At 42.8% G+C, this 14236-nt stretch overlaps 1 long non-coding RNA gene across 1 annotated transcript in view; it reads left to right on the top strand.

Moving 5' to 3' along the window:
- Positions 1-13073, top strand: part of LOC110678990 — a 127981-nt gene extending 114908 nt beyond the window's left edge. The window contains exon 3 of the long non-coding RNA XR_002502114.1: positions 12971-13073. This is a non-coding gene — a long non-coding RNA (uncharacterized LOC110678990). The remainder of the gene's footprint in view (positions 1-12970) is intronic.
- Positions 13074-14236: the final 1163 nt, after the last annotated feature.

Here is a 14236-nt window from a genome sequence, read left to right as displayed (position 1 = left end):
CAGCCGGGGATTGGGGCTGGTGATGAGGATAGAGTAACTGATGAGGAACTTGTAGGGATTGCAAAATCCCTAAGCATGGGGAAGGCACCAGGTCCGGATGGAGTTCCAAACCTGGCCCTCAAAGTCGCAATCTTGGAGGCTCCCGGTATGTTCAGATCTGCTATGCAGATATGCCTGGACGAGGGAGTATTTCCAGATGCGTGGAAGAGGCAGAGCCTGGTACTATTGCCAAAGGCGGGGAAACCACCCGGTGACCCGTCGGCGTATAGACCAATATGCTTGATTGACACGGTGGGGAAAGTGCTCGAGAAGATCATCCTCAACAGACTGTCGAGGTACACCGAGGGTGTAAATGGTCTCTCAGGCAACCAGTTCGGCTTCCGGAAAGGGAGGTCCACTGTAGACGCTATTCTGACGGTTAAGAAAACCGCTGAGATAGCACTCCAGCGTAAGAGGAGGGGTATTCGCTACTGCGCAGTAGTGACTCTGGATGTAAGGAATGCATTTAATAGTGCCAGTTGGGCGGCTATTGCTGATGCTCTCCTGCGTCTGGGGATACCCGAGTACCTGTATAAGATTCTCGGAAGTTACTTCCAGAATCGGGTATTAGTCTATGACACAGAGGTGGGTCGGAAGTGCTTTCACATAACCTCAGGAGTCCCGCAAGGTTCCATCCTGGGTCCGGTGTTATGGAATGTCATGTACGACGAGGTGTTGAGATTAAAATTCCCGGCGGGTGTGGTCATCGTTGGCTTTGCCGACGATATTACGCTGGAGGTCTACGGTGAATCGATCGAAGAAGTGGAATTGACTGCAGCCCACTCGATCGCAATTGTGGAGGAGTGGATGAGCTCCAGGAAACTGGAATTGGCTCACCACAAAACGGAGGCAGTTGTTGTCAACAACCGAAAGTCGGTGCAGCAAGCGGTGATCAGTGTAGGCGACTGCACAATCACTTCGAAGCGCTCCGTCAAACACTTGGGGGTGATGATCGACGACAAGCTTACCTTCGGTAGCCATGTCGATTATGCCTGCAAGAGAGCCTCCACAGCTATTGTGGCACTGTCCCGGATGATGTCCAATAGCTCTGCGGTGTACGCCAGCAAGCGTAAGCTTCTGGCCAGTGTCGCCTCGTCCATACTGAGGTATGGTGGCCCGGCTTGGGGCACGGCTTTGAGTACCGATAGCTACCGTAGCAAGCTAGAGAGTACTTATAGGCTAATGTGCCTGAGGGTTGCGAGCGCGTACCGTACCGTGTCACACGATGCACTTTGTGTCATCACCGGTATGATGCCTATTGGTATCCTTATCATGGAAGACATAGAGTGCTTCGAAATGCGCGGCACAAGAGGCATACGCAGGACTGCCAGACTGGCCTCCATGGTCAAATGGCAGCGTGCGTGGGACAGTTCCACCAAGGGAATGTGGACTCACAGGTTGATTCCGAGGTTAGATATCTGGGTCAATAGGCGCCATGGGGAACTAACATTCCACCTAACACAGGTCCTTTCGGGTCATGGATGCTTTAGACAATATCTACACCGTTTCGGTCATGCGGGTTCTCCCGAATGTCCAGTTTGTGCAGGTTTAGAGGAAACGGCGGAACACGTTTTGTTCATGTGCCCGCGTTTCCGCACAATGCGTGACCGCATGCTTGCCACATGCGGTCGGGACACGACTCCGGACAATTTGGTCCAGAGGATGTGTGCAGACGAGTTTGGCTGGAATGCCGTTTCATCGGCTATCACCCACATCGTCTCGGAACTCCAAAGGAGGTGGCGTGTGGACTCGAGGAGTGACTAGTGCAGACGCTAATCAACAGGTGGTCCAAGGGTTCGCAGTCGGCTACGTAGGTCATACCGGTGCCCTACGGTCGAAATCGACCCTTACAGCGATTAAGTGGCCGCGGGGAGAACATCCTGGTAGCGCTGCTGTCGTGGCGCCGGCCTACTGGGTGGATACGAGCCTCTGGTTGTTCGGGGCAGGTGGAGGCCCCTTCGTCAGCAATCCCAGCTGGTGCTAGCTGATAGGGCCTGAGCCTTCAGTAGGTCAAATTGCGAAGCCCGCAGTATCAGTTCTTGATACCTGCGGTGCAGCTGGGCGCGGGCTTAGTGGTCGACCCTGCCCGCCTTCAGCGGACAACGGGAGGTGAGGACCACCCGGGAAGCTGGCAATGCGCCAGCATGCTACCTTGGTGGACCCCCATAAGCGTGTCATCGATGTTCGTTGCTGCATGGCTACGCAGCTAACCTGGAGGATGCGATGTGCAATAGCCCCTCTCCGAAGCAATGCCTTCTTGGTGGTCCCGGAGAGACGAAGGGTTTGGCGGCAATGGAAATGGTTTAGTGGGTCGGGGGTGTAGTCCTGTTTACTGCTTGTACGTAGTAAATGGTCCCCAACCCCACACTCCCGGACCTCGGTCCGGAGTCTGTTGAGCAGATTATCCCCCCATTGCTTAGAAGGAAAAAAAAAAAAAAAACCCAATGGCACCTTCCGCTGCATTGGTAATGGCTGCTTTGAGACCACTCCAGCAGTCCTCCTTCGGTGAGCTCTTCCTCTTCCGGCAACGCTGCTTCAAGGCTTTGCGCGTAATCAGTTGCGACTTCGGGTAGCTTGAGTCGTTCCAGATTGTACCGTGGCGGGCGTCGGTACCGAACGGAGAGTCGTTGGCGCACTTTAACCGCCACTAGGTAGTGGTCCGAATCGATGTTTGCGCCGCGGTAGGTTCTGACGTCGATAATGTCCGAGAAGTGTCTTCCATCAATCAAAACGTGGTCGATTTGCGATTCAGTCTGTTGAGGTGATTTCGGCAGTAAAACTTTCAATAATTTTCAGTTCGATTATGACTCCTCGCGTTGCTTCAATTTGCCACACATTTCTTTTTTAACATCTTTTTTCTTTCAAGAAATATTTTCCAATCCTTCTTCTTCTTGGCATTACAACCTCACTGGAACAGAGCCTGCTTCTCAGCTTAGTTTCAATTAGCACTTAAACAGTTATTAACTGAGAAGTTTCTATGCTAAAAGTTGCCATTTTCGCTTGCGTATATCGTGTAGCAAGTACGATGATACGCTATTGCCCAGAGAAGTCAAAAAATTTTCAATTGCAAAAAGATTCTGGACTGACCGGGAATCGAACCCACGCCTTCAGCATGGCTTTGCTTTGTAGCTGCGGTCTCTAACCACTCGGCTCAGGAAGGCCCCAATCCTTTAATCATCAATTTTGCAACTTTCAGCTTGATTTTTTCCGCATTTTCTGATGATTAGAATGATAAAAACATAAGCATTTCAAAATTCCCGAATTTGGCAATGTGTGGTACTGAATGAACATTGTCATAGATCTTGTCTTCCAACCCTGTTATGATGGCTGACAATCAAAAGCCTGTTGAAAGATATCCGAGAATGTAGCAGCGGATCGAACATCAAACGATCCTAGTAGGCATGGCACAACTTTGATGCCTCACTCCTATAGTAACGTCAGAATGGAATGAAAGGTTTTTCGTGGGGCTCCCGCTTGCCAACATCGATTCTGAGCTTCACATTTGGCGATCCTGCCAGGAGTTTTAAATAATATTTCGTGTTCCTGGAGTGCCTGGATTCGTTAACAAGCGGGAGCCCCACGAAAAACCTTTCATTCCATTCTGACGTTACTATAGGAGTGAGGCATCAAAGTTGTGCCATGCCTACTAGGATCGTTTGATGTTCGATCCGCTGCTACATTCTCGGATATCTTTCAACAGGCTTTTGATTGTCAGCCATCATAACAGGGTTGGAAGACAAGATCTATGACAATGTTCATTCAGTACCACACAGGCAACATCCCCATTTTGGCAACATAAAAATCGAGCCTTGATGCCAAAACCGGTAAGACAGTGTACTGATAAAACCCAGATTTCAGTTGACCTTGGCAATTGTGATGGAGTTATGCTCACTAAACGACAGTTTAGTTGCCGCCAAAATCTACGTGATCACCAGCCGACCAGTCGAGGTTAATGAGTCTTTCGAATCTCGAGAAGTAAACTAATTACGCGCAGATTAATTAACGCACCACGTCGTCCGGATATGCAACGCATCCATCTACCCATATTCGTACAGTTGACCTAAGCACCATTGACAATTTCAGCACTCTGACTACATTAATCAGCGTATGATTGCAAATACTATGAAGAATTTGTTATTGCTCGTTAAAATAATGAAAATATGCGGAAAACGTCAGTGACGCTTACGTCAGTTATGCGAACATGGGTAGCCAATCCGTCAAGCGTTTGTGCATATCGTTCGTGTTGCATGATTGCAAGCCGCGCCCGATCACCGATGGGCTCAAGTGCACGCTATTAAATGAAGCGATTAAACAGCACAACGAGCTTCAGAGCACATGTCTAAATGATCAATCGATAGATCAATATCGTAGCGGGAAAGTCAAACTAGTCGCGGTACAGGCAAGCGTAAGTCTGTATTACTCTCAAATTGAGAGTCACCGTGTCTTAGTCATTGGATCTTTGACCGAAGTCCAGCGCGGGCAAAGTAAACAAGCAATTATGGGACTTTCGCTTTTCAACCACCCTAAAGAGATTTGTTTTCAATATCCTCTATAGTTGTCATTGCATTAAATTACCTAGAGGAAGATAGTGGGCTGTAAGAAAAGAAAGTTGACAAACTTGGCTCTGTATCCAGTGGGCAACCAATGGTATCTTAAGCATTCGCAATATATATTTTAAGTGCTCATATAGGTTTTCAATTGGTTTTCAAATGTTTTAAAAATTTTCATATGGTTCGCAAGGATACCATATTCTCGGCAGAGAAAAACCCCACATGCCAAAGTTAATCATGAAAGTGCTCAAGTAGTTATTTACCCTACTTAGGCTGATACAAATATTAATTATCTTTTATTTCCGAGACCACTTGGAAGGTACCCGGGGGGGGGGGGTTTATAAAAATAAATAAGGAACAAAAAAATAAAAATGAAAAATAAAGTTATTTTTTTTTTGAATTTTTATTTCTAATGATAGTTGTTAAACTTTTTCCTATCGTCATCTGGATCATTATTTTACCTGGTTTTTACTCTAAAAATAAAAAAAAATCTAACTGATGTCAAAAAAAATGATGAATCTTTTTTTTTTCTCCCCTTCAAAATTTTCGGATTTTTGAAGGGGGGGGGGTGGCATAAAAGAAAATTAATATTTGTATCAGCCTTATTGATAAAATCTAAAAACGGTCTGATATAATTATTTCCATCAAATGCAATATTTCACTAAAATCAATTATCTACAGGAAATGAAAAAACAGAAACCACAATCTTTGTCCCTAGTAAGGCGCACAATTCAACTTCAAAACTGTCGAAATCTCCAGCAGGCCACAAAATCCCATTTACCGTTGAGACTCCACGCTCTCTGTCATCCTTCTTCTGTCGTTCATCATTCAGGTCATCGCAAAGTTTTCATGAAGAAAAAAATGTTGAATTTATCACGTTGCGCTTCCCTCGCCTCTTTTTTCTGCTTCGACTACCACACACCGCACCGGCATCGTCTTCATCGCCGTTGCTGGTAGTTTATTATTATGATTTATATTCATCACTTTGCTCTCAAGACAACCCACGATCCCCACGACAATCCTCTCGATCGGACTTAGCGCACAGCGGTCGCAACAGCAGCGTGTCGTCCGCAGACACTAGATGTAACGTTCCGCAACTGGGAATTTGGGGCTTTTCGTTCCACTACACCCGCAGAGCCACATTGAAATTCAATACTGTCGCAGCAGCTTCCTCACCACGTGGGACTGCTGGCGGCGAAGAGATGGTTTGTTTTGTCGATTTTTGGCAGTCTCCAGCCCAAAACCGGTTCCACAAGCTGTGCGATGCGTATTATCTCGTCTAATTCGATGTCTCCGCCGAAGGCTGGGAGGAGGTCATGCAGAAAAAATATTTACTCATGCGAGTTTGTTCAACCCACCAATATAAATTCAGACAGATGAAGACCCCAGTATGGTCGTAGCTAATTATCCAATTTCGAGAAATTGATATTGCAGGCATACACATATGGCACGGTCATTTTTCATACGAATCAACCTCATTGGATTACCACTTGCTCTCTACGTTTTTATTAATCTTGGGAAATAAGAAATCTTCATCTTCGTGCGAGTTCGCTAAATTACTTAATTTCATCTCTTGATATGATGATTCGAAAGTCGTCGCCGCACATGATGTGACGGTTTCAGTTTGGATTGACTTGTGGAGGCGTTCAATTCGTGTGACATATTCAATGAGTTTTCGCCACAATAGTGTAGGATTTTTTGTCGCTGTATAACTCACTGGATTATTCAACATTAATGTTTCAATTAAAGTCGATTTTCCAAGTCGAGCCAAGCGGGAATCAGATGCAAAAGACATTTTACGAAATGTGGGTGCTGTCATCAAATTGGATGAAACCAGCATGGTGCCTGCACTCGTTAAATTTTGGACACCTACGTACTTAGTACTTTTTTGGAGCGTAACATCTCGTCACTACAGAGCTTCGTCGGTGTTGAGCGATACATCTCCAGTTATTCTGAACGTTTACGGTTCAAAGGTCACCGAAGTCTTTCCCGTCTGCCTCTATCAACGCTCATTCTCCATACCCGTTGAAAGCCATCAGAAGTGTCAGCGTATAAAATGTTTAGGCATCTAGCTGGTAAGATACTTACTCAGCACCAGAGCCACTAGGCCTTTCTCAGTCTCTGCATGCAACGATGTACTTCGTTTTGGTAGAATTCATTGTCAAATCTATCTTTGTTGCCTCTTTCTTCAGAGGCACGAAGGCTTCCTTCTTTCCCATGCTATTGATTCAAATGAGATCGATGTCGCTCGCAAAGCCTAGGAGTATACGCTACCGTATAATAATAGTGTCGTTTCTCTGCACGCCTGATCTCCAAATCGAACTCTTAACTGCAATGTGCAGCGATACATCTCTCTGCTTCAATCGGTCTCACGTCACAATCAAGGTTGACCTTTGGTCTGCACCCCGGACACTCCATATCTAACCATCCAACGTTGCACGTAGCTGCCTAATTAGTTTCGTCGGAACACTGTGTTTACACATTAACTGCCACAGCTCATGTTTCATCAGTGAATCTTAAGCTGCCTTGAAACCAATAAACAGATAATAAGTCTCAAGTCATACTCCCGTCTAACATCATTCAAAGTGAACATCAGGTTTGTTGATGATATCGGCCTGGAGTCACTACCATAGGGTTTTTGGCAGCATTTTTCATGTCTGTCCCTCTCTGGAAACTGCTCATCTAGTTGCTATACCTTCTGTTGGCAAGCGTGGGGTATTGTAAAGCTGGATAAACGCATCCGAATATTGACTGCAATGATATTATTAGCCAAAGCTGCATTAGGAGCCCGAAGGACCTGACATCTATTACTCGTTCCAAAAATACTTATATTGCATGGATTTGAAGTGATTTTCACAAACCGGAAGTCGTCATATTGGAATTCAAGATGGTGTCAAACATCGATTTCCGGCATCTCATCATCGGTACCGTTCCAAAAATACTCATATTACATAGGTTCATCAAACAGGAGCGTAAGTTGGCAGTAATAATTGCAGCGTAAAAAAAGAGAGCGTAAGTTGGAATTTGGAGCGTTAAAAAGAAGGCATAAAAAAGGAGCGTAAAAAGAGATACTCGTCACAGTCGCGATGAAAGCTACGTATGTTTTCAAGCGATCCGTGGCGACGGAGTCTACGTCTACGTATTACGACGTCGTTTCAAGAGCTAAATCCGTCACTTAACAAGTCGTATATATTACGAGAGCAATCCAACCTTCAGCGAAATTCGAAACCGTTTCGGAACTACGTGAATTCCAAAAGGAAAAGCTTGACCATCCCGATGAGTGTTTTACCGAACGACACTGTTTCTTCGTCACCTTTGGAAAAATGCGTACTTTTCGCCGTCCATTTCTCATCTGTTGTTGATGCGAATTCCGCAACCCCATCTGAGGTGAATTCTGTTGTTTCAGATGTCCATAGAGACCGTTTAGATCTGGATATTTCCCAAATTACGCCCTACATGATCTCACATGCTGCTAAAAGAACTGAAATACACCATTTTACCTGACCTGCCGAATATTGTCGATGAATGAGTGCTTTGGCCGATCCACTGTGTCGGATTTTCAATCAATCATATAGTGATTCGACTTTCTCTGCGATTTGGATGTATTCATTCATGGTTCCGGTCCATAAAAAGAGTGAGAAACGGGATGTTATTAACTACAGAGGTCTCACTAGCTTTTCTGCTGCATCGAAGTTGTTTGAGATGATCGTGAGCAGTGCAAACCAAGAACTATATTTTCTTTAATCAGCATGGATTTATGCCTGGTTCCGGGTCATTTGGCCGAATGCCATTTGGCCAAATGCCGTTTGGCCGAACGCCATTTGGCCGAAAGGGTCATTTGGCCGAACGCCATTTGGCCGAACGCCATTTGGCCGAATGCCGTTTCGCCGAAATTGAAAATAAAAGTGAACTACAGTTAGCATGGATTTATTGTGAATTTCAAAGAACTTATTCAGCTTATTCATAAAAATAGGAAATATCATCATTGATATACATAAGCTTTTAAGTGTTAGTTGAAGAAACAGTCAGAGCTGAAAGAAGAACATCCTAAATGTAAGCAGTTGGTCAATGCTATGATAGTGGTAATAGCCACCAGAAGAAATGACGTAAAAATGGGTTCTGAAAGATGTATTGAAAGAAAAATGTAATTTTACATGATGAAGGACAATGAAGGTCCCGAATCAGACACCATCGTATTTAAAATGAGATACCAATTCACGTCATTTGGCTCGCTTCTTTTATGTGCATCCAAAAGACGTAAAATCGCATGATTTTTTCGGATTGTGTAAGTTGACCCTTGAGTTAAAAAAATATGTTTTGAAAAGAACGTATTTTAAGCTTCAATTAAATTAATTATGAAAAATATTTCCCTCTTGACAGAACAGCCTATAAACAAAAGAAGGATAAGTCTCTTATGAAAATTAAAACAAGTGCAATGCATATAATAATTTATTTCACCAGTACAACAACAAAGAATTGCCGATGATTTAAAGAAGGAAAAATACCCAATTAAAATATAAGATCAATCATTGCCGATAGTAATGGAACCAGTATAACTAGAAAGAATAGCCTATGTTTAAAAGAAGGAAAAATTTCTGATGGAATCATTAAAAACACTTGAAACCTTATTACACCATTGGTAATCCAGTGGCGAATCAATCATCACCTCAGAGTCTTAACGTGATGTGTGGAGTTCACAACTTCGTCCTGAATAAAAGGGTCGATGTTATCATTCTCTTGGATCTCTTATATAGTGACAAACATGACGTCCCGTCACATCATAAAAATCAACAAATTAATTAGCTTATCAGTTATTGGGTCACATTTATGAATCCTACACATCAGCATTGTAGCAATTTGATTTTTTGTTCATGATTCGGCCAAACGGCATTCGGCCAAATGACCCTTTCGGCCAAATGGCATTCGGCCAAATGGCGTTCGGCCAAACGGCATTGGGCCAAATGGCCGGACACCGCTGAAGATGACGTGATTCCCAGTGCAGCGTATTTCACAATTAACCACAACATTCTGCTGGCAAAAATATCTAAATTAGGCGCGTCAATCATCATGACTATCATCATGATTACAATCCTATTTAACCGGAGTCACAGTCGAATCCTGTACGTCGTCGAGTTTTACGATTCTGCCTTGAGTGCCGCAAAGCAGTAACCTGGGTTCTCTACTGTTTCTTTTATTTTTCAACGACGTGATGCTGCATGCTTGCATATGCTGACGATCATAAGTTATACGTTGTCGTACGCACAGTGGAAGACTGCGTTCGTCTTCAAACATTATTGAATATGTTTGTCGATTGGTGTCGACGGAATCGTATGAGTGTTCCTAATTGTATAGTTGAGTCGTTCTATCTAATAACGCGTCCAAGGGACAGTGCACATCGTAACTTCGTGCTCTGCTCTTGGAAGTTTTCTTAAAAACTACCTAAAGCAATAAAACAGTACTTTTCAGTGCTACTAAAACAGTACTTTTTAGTACTATTTATTCTACTATTGATCCCTTTACGATCCTTGTTTGGACCCGTGCCTTCGATTTATCGTTGGACCCGTTGGCGAAAGCTAGCGGTGGTAATCCCTCTTGGACACCGTTTTGGGAAAAAACCTCTCGAAGGTCACGCCTTCTTTTGTTTATTCACTAAACATGGTTGCAACAACAAACAAAAGGAAGGGTGAATCTCTGAATTCACAACTTCCTTCCAAAAAAGTGGGATTTAAAACTGTCACTAAACGTGGCAAGAATGGAAGAAAGGACGTTTCTCCGGAATACAAACTTTCTTCCACGGGTGAAATGAATAATTGTATCGAAATGAGCAATCAGTTCGATGCTCTAGATCTAGACAGATTTTCCGAACACCAAATCGAAGCAGCCTCTAGCCCAGGCTCTTCGATTCAAGTGAGGAAGCAAAGAGTGCCGCCTATCGTGGTCAGTTGTTCCAAATTTGCGGGATTTAGGCAGCAGATCTTGAACTCCATTAGGGGAATCAAGGTTTCCTTCCAAATCGCAAAGAAAGGAGACTGTCGCGTTTTGCCGGAAACTCTTAAAAATCGCGAACTTCTTCTCAAACATTTTTTTTACTTATGACGACAAAACTGAACGTTTGTTCAAAGTCGTCTTGAAAGGTCTCTCAAGTGACTATAAGTCACTTGAGATTGCCCTTCGCGAAGGAGAGTCATTGAGGCTCGTGCCAGGCAGATGAAAGATAATATCCGTTACGATAACGTGATGAGAGGGGTTCCAATAAATTGGTCAGATGAAGTTAAGTATCTATGGCTCATGTTAGATAAGAATATAACTTTCAAAAATCATATTAGGGGCATTCAAGCCAAATGTAATAAATATGTAAAATGTCTCTATCCCCTTATTAATAGAAAATCAAAACTTTGTCTTAAGAACAAGCTTTTGCTATTCAAACAAATGTTCAGGCCGGCCATGTTATATGCTGTGCCAATATGGACTAGCTGTTGCAATACCAGGAAGAAAGCTTTGCAGCAAATTCAAAATAAAATTTTGAAAATGATTCTGAAGCTTCCTCCCTGGTATAGTACCAATGACTCAACAGCTACCGGAGGAGTGGATGCAAGGCGTTATATGCCCTATCTACAAAAAGGGCGACAAACTGGAGTGTGAAAATTATCGTGCAATCACCATCCTAAACGCCGCCTACAAAGTGCAATCCCAGATTCTCTTCCGTCGTCTATCACCTATAACAAACGAGTTCGTGGGAAGTTATCAAGCAGTTTTCATCGACGGCCGCTCGACAACGGACCAGATCTTTTCGGTGCGGCAAATGATGGTATTGTCTTATAACACAGAACACCTAGATCTATGAATGAATGTAATATTTGGAATGATACTAATAAAGAAATTTATAAAAAACTGCTGAAATCATGGTATGCTTTTTCGACCGGTCGAAAATTGAAACCTGGTGTTTCAATTTTCGAACAATAAAACTTATGTTTGCTTATAAGTGCACTCACCTAAAACAATTCAATATACCTAAAGGGGCCCAGATAGCCGTAGCGGTAAACGCGCAGCTATTCAGCATGATAATGCTGAGTGTCGTGGGTTCAAATCCCGCTGGTCGAGGGACTTTTCGTAAAGGAAATTTTCTCGATTCCCAGGGCATAGAGTATCTTCGTACCTGCCACACGATATACACAGGACATATGCACAGAAAAAAAAACCGTTCTCGTATCCGTGAACAGCAGACGTGAACTCGTCAACAAGCAAAAATACACCGTGAACTAGATCATGTTCATGTGAACATGATGGTAGTTCATAGTGAATTTTTGACAGTTCACGTTTTCCAGAACTCTTTTTTGAGCGTGTGTAAGTTTTCAATAGAGAGAAAAAATGATATAATTTTATTAAAAAGTAAAAAAAATCAAAACAAGGTTTGGAGGCTCACAGAGGGACTACATCTCTGGCGCAATCTGTTTATGATTGAGCTAGAAACTTATACCAGCAATTTCTACATGGATATCTGTGACATTGAGAATATTTTGTCAATAGGACAACTATTCTATATTCATCCAATTGCAATTATTGCAATTCATTAACAAATTTCCTAATAACGAATTACGTAACGCTAAAAATGAAAATTTTTGTCGCCCACCCACCCCCTCGTAACGCATTTTGTGTACATATTTTTCAAATTTTGTATGAACTGTAACATCTTAAGGACACCTACCCGCCCCTTTCAGCGTTATAAAAATCGTGAATAGGTCCAATGGCCATGACCATTGGAAACGGGTTTTCCTCTAATACAAAATACAGATAAAAGACAGAGGAAGTTGTTCCTCAATCCGTAGTTAAAAGTAGAATGAATAAAGGATCATTAGGATGAATTATTAGAACACTGAACCCGAAATCATTCGTTAAATGTCTGAAAGGGTGCCCAAGTCCAACAAGGGCGCTGAAATTGCTAGTCATTTGCCTCAACCATACCATCGATTCCTCCATTTCTGTACAAAAGACTTGAGCGGTGGGACAACATTATTGAAGAGATGAACCCTGTTTAAGAACAAACATAAGTCGCTGGATGCCGTTACCGTGTAAAATTATGAATTTTATGCATCCATAATCATCTTTTGCCCATTACCTTTGGCGTATACTATTTTCTCCGGAAGAAAGGCAGAGCAACATTTTTTCGCTTCATTATAATCCACTGAACAAGCATAGGCCACCAAACAAACGCGCGGCGTTGAGTCAATATAAAAACCCCGCTTGCATTTATGCACTCCAATGCTTATGCAGCCCCGAGATGCAACTCACCGTATACCCATCACAATTATTCATACCATTTTAATGCATATGGTTTGTCCATACTCATGTTGTTCTCTTCTTCCGCCTCGTTCCCTTTCCAGATCGAAATCAATAGACCATGTGAAACAGGACAAATACCCCTAGACATGCATAATGAGTCTACAGTACAATCGACGAGGGACAAACCGCTCCCCAACAGCGTACCGGTAAGTTGGCTGAAATATGCTCCCGACAAAATGCGAAATTCCTCATTTAGGTACAGAACATGGTTCGACGATCAGGTAGGCATTAATGGTTGAGAAGTAGGAATTTCAAGTATGCTCACTGCGCACATCAAAAACCATAATTATCGAACCTGCTTGTCGGAAGGGTGGGGGATATGTCGGGACATGAGGAAACTACAATTGCACGCAGATGAAAGAACTGAAAAGTGTGCGGAGACGATCACTATCAGGTGTGTCATCTGTTATTTGCTCATGTCCGCGATTACTTGGGGTTGGCACAATATAAAATATTTGCTGTATTATTATCATTTAGCTCTATACTATATGAAATTCCAATAATATCTAGTATTAATCTACAATTTTTTTCATTAAAAGAAATAAAGGCCGACATGAGGACCAAATAGTTCAGCGGTAAACGCACAGCTATTCAGAATGACCATTCTGATGATGTCGGGTTCGAATCCCTCCCGTACGATGATATTTTTAGATTTTAATTTTTCTTGACTTTCCAGGCCACAGACTATCTGCATGCGATGTACAGACGCAAAAGTGGTCGAATGACAAAAAAGTAGAACATTGAACGGTTAAAATTTATTTACAAAAATGTCTGTAATTCCAATAATTGTCAATGAAATTGCGAGATATAACCCCGTATAAGCTCAGTCCATGTGAACGAATGATTTTATGTTGCGAAACAACACACACCCTACCCTGCAGTAATCCTTGCGATGTCCAGGTCCAGGAATGTATATTTCCAAATTTTGCGTTTGGTGTAGATTTACAACAACTTACTAATTTTTAAATCTACAAGTGAACTACTTTGTGCACGGGAAAAAAAAATCTGATTCCCGAATCATGATTTACAAGTCATGAAATTCATAATTTGGTTAGGTCATGATATCAGGACCACAAATCATGGTTCCTAGAGTCATAATCATGATTCCTCAAAAGCGTAACATCCAGAATGACAACAGTAAACGGGGTGCATTGCACAATTTCATTCGTTTCGATCACCTCCATCTGAACATAATAAACTGGTAGTGTGGTATGGTACGGGACTGACAATCAGAAGGATTCTGGTTCGAATCTCGCTCTAGCTATTATTTTTTTATATTTCTTAATATTGTCGATCATAAACGGATG

Source organism: Aedes aegypti, chromosome 3 (genome assembly GCF_002204515.2).
Source record: "Aedes aegypti strain LVP_AGWG chromosome 3, AaegL5.0 Primary Assembly, whole genome shotgun sequence".
Lineage (NCBI taxonomy): Eukaryota > Metazoa > Arthropoda > Insecta > Diptera > Culicidae > Aedes > Aedes aegypti.
Note: the sequence above shows the minus strand (reverse complement) of the source record. Positions and strands in the feature narration are given on the sequence as shown.